This window comes from Myotis yumanensis, unplaced genomic scaffold (genome assembly GCF_028538775.1).
Source record: "Myotis yumanensis isolate MYYU_CA2020_CCGP unplaced genomic scaffold, mMyoYum1.0.hap1 SCAF_4, whole genome shotgun sequence".
Classification (NCBI taxonomy): Eukaryota; Metazoa; Chordata; class Mammalia; order Chiroptera; family Vespertilionidae; genus Myotis; species Myotis yumanensis.
In genome coordinates this window covers 106526168-106529203 of record NW_027223755.1, presented here as the reverse complement: position 1 = coordinate 106529203, position 3036 = coordinate 106526168, and the positions used below count along the sequence as shown (strand labels likewise).

Genomic DNA, 3036 nt, shown 5'->3' with positions numbered 1-3036 from the left:
CCCTCTCTGTTCCACTCTCTCTAAAATCGATGGAAAAATATCCTCAGGTGAGGATTAAACAAAACAAAACAAACACAATAAGCCCTGGCCGGTGCAGCTCAGTGGATAGAGCGTTAGCCTGTGCATGGGAGGGTCTCAGGTCTGATTGCTGGTCAAGGGCACATACCTGGGTTGCAGCTTTGACCCCAGTGTGGGAGGCAACCAATCGATGTGTCTTTCTCACACGGATGTTTCTCTATCTATCTCTATCTCACCATCTCCCTTTCTTCCACTCTCTCTAAAAGTCAATGGGGGGAAAAATGTCCTCAGGTGAGGATTAACCAAAAAACAAAACAAAACAAAAACCCACAATCCACAATGAGATACGACTTTACACCTGTCAGAATGACTATCTTCAATAAATCAACAAAGAGCAAGTGTGGTCGAGGATGTGGAGAAAGGGGAATCCTTGCGCACACTGGGTATGATTGCAAATTGGTGCAGCCACGATGGAAAACAGCATGGAGTTTTCTACATTATGACCCAGGAATTCCACTTCTGGGTATTTACCCAAAGAAATCCAAAACACTAATTTGAAAACATATGCATCCCTATATTTATTGCAGCATTATTTACAATAGCCAAGATATGAAGCAAGCTAAGTGTCCATTAATAGATAAATGGTTAAAGAGACGTGGCACATGCATACAATGGAATATTGTTCAGCCATAAAAAAAAAGGATGAAATTTTACCATTTGTGACAACATGGATGGACCTACAGGGTATTTTGCTGGGTGAATTGAGACAGAGAAAGACAATTACCGCATGATTTCACTTAAATGTGGAATCTAAAGAACAAAAGAAATGAACAAACAAAACAGAAACAAATGCATAGATACAGAGGACAAATTGATGGTTGCCAGGTGGGAGGTCAGGCAGGGGGATGGGTGAAAAAGGTAAAGGGCGCCCCCTCGTGGCCGCGGCTTCGAGGCCCAGCACGGGGCTGCCCTCCCCCGACCCGCGTCCACCGAACCGGCGCGCGCGCCCACCGCAGCTCCGCCCAACGCCAGGCCACAGGCGCCGCCTGGAGGGAAAACCCAGCAGGTGCCGGAGGCAGGCTCGGTCCAGGCCCCGTGGTCCTGGAGGAGGCGAGGCGCTGGGCCGCCGGGGGCAGGTGCGATGGACGACGCGCCAAGTGGCTCCAGCGGTGAGGCAGGGGCCACCGCAGCGCCTTCGGGATCTTCATGGGCAACCGCCAAGGTCGCCGCAGAGTCATTGGACCCCAAGAGCCAGTGCGTGTTCTGCCGGATTGTGGGCCAGCAGGAGCCGGGCACCGAATTCCTGTATTGTGAGAATGAAGACCTGGTGTGCTTTAAAGATATCCAACCAGCAGCAACTCATCATTACCTGGTGGTGCCAAAGCAGCACGTTGGGAACTGCACAGATCTAAGGAAAGAGCATATAGGACTTGTTGAGAGCATGGTTACCGCTGGAAAAACCATTCTGGAAAGGAATAATTTCACTGACTTCAAAAACGTGAGAATGGGTTTCCATGTGCCACCGTTCTGCACCATTTCCCACTTGCACCTTCATGTCATAGCACCCGTCTATGAGTTTGGCTTCTTATCAAAATTGGTTTATAGACCGAATTCCGATTGGTTCATCACAGCTAACTATTTGATTAAAACACTAAGAAGACGAAAATGACAGCAGTGGAAAATTTTCTTATTCTCAGCTCAACAGAAGCGAATATGTTGGTCCCTTTTAAATCAAATTACAATGGTAAGGTTGGTTGGGTTTCATAAGAGGCTGTTACTGGGTAGCCTTAAGTCTTCTCTGAATGTCTGTTTCCTGAGATCTGTAATATAGTTATATGAATACTCTGGCATTGACTTCTTTGTTTTGTTTTTTTAAAAATATATTTTATTGTTTTTTTACAGAGAGGAAGGGAGAGGGATAGAGAATTAGAAACATCGGTGAGAGAGAAACATCGATCAGCTGCCTCCTGCACACTCCATACTGGGGATGTGCCTGCAACCAAGGTACATGCCCTTGACCGGAATCGAACCTGGGACCCTTGAGTCCGCAGGCCGTCGCTCTATCCACTGAGCCAAACCGGTTACGGCTTGACTTCTTTGTTTTAATGGTTACTTATCTAAGGTATAAGATTCTATAGATAAAATTTCATTAAAACAAATTCTGTTAATCAAGAAGGGCTCTGTATTTTTTAAAAGTTCAAGTATTTTCATTTCTCATTATTGTCAGTTATAATAGTGATTTATTATGAAGAATAAACAGGTATAGAAAAAAAGAAAAAGGTAAAGGGATTAAGAAGTACAAATTAGTAGTTATAAAAATAGTCATGGGGATATAAAGTATAGCATGAGGAATATAGTCAATAATATTGTAATATTTGTGTCAGGTGGATACTAGATTTACTGGGGTGATCACTTCATAAGTTATATAAGTGTCAAATCACTATGTTGTACATCTAACTAATATTATCTGTCAACTGCAACTGAAAAATTAAAAATATTTTTTAGCCCAATAGGTGTGACTCAGTGATTGAACCTTGACCTATTAACCAGGAGGTCAGGGTTAGATTCCCAGTCAGGGCACATGCTGGGTGCAGGCTTGATCCCCAGTAGGAGGCATGCAGGCAGCAGCTGATCAATGCTGCTCTCTCATCATTGATGTTTCTCTCTCTCTCTCTCCCTCTCTCTTCCTCTCTGAAATCAATAAAAATAAAATAAAAAACACTAGAATGAACTATAGAGCAACCAAAAGCTATATGTGGGAAAGGCTTCACCATGAAGTGTGATCACACTGTACATCAGCAAACTCACTTTAGAGAAATTGTATAGGTGCAATGAATGTGGGAAAGCCTTCTCCAAAAAGTTCACATTCACTGAACACCAGAGAACACACACAAGAGAGAAATCTTATGAATGCTCTGAATGTGCTAGAGCCTTTTTCAAGAAATCATGGTTCAATATCCATCAGAAAACACACACAGGAGTAAAAACCCTTTCTATGCATTGACAGTGGGAAAGGCT

The 3036-nt window shown here is 43.6% G+C and overlaps 1 pseudogene; it reads left to right on the top strand.

Annotated features, from left to right (window-relative positions):
• Nucleotides 1-1159: 1159 nt before the first annotated feature.
• Nucleotides 1160-1687, top strand: LOC139009543 (adenosine 5'-monophosphoramidase HINT3 pseudogene; annotated as a pseudogene).
• Nucleotides 1688-3036: the final 1349 nt, after the last annotated feature.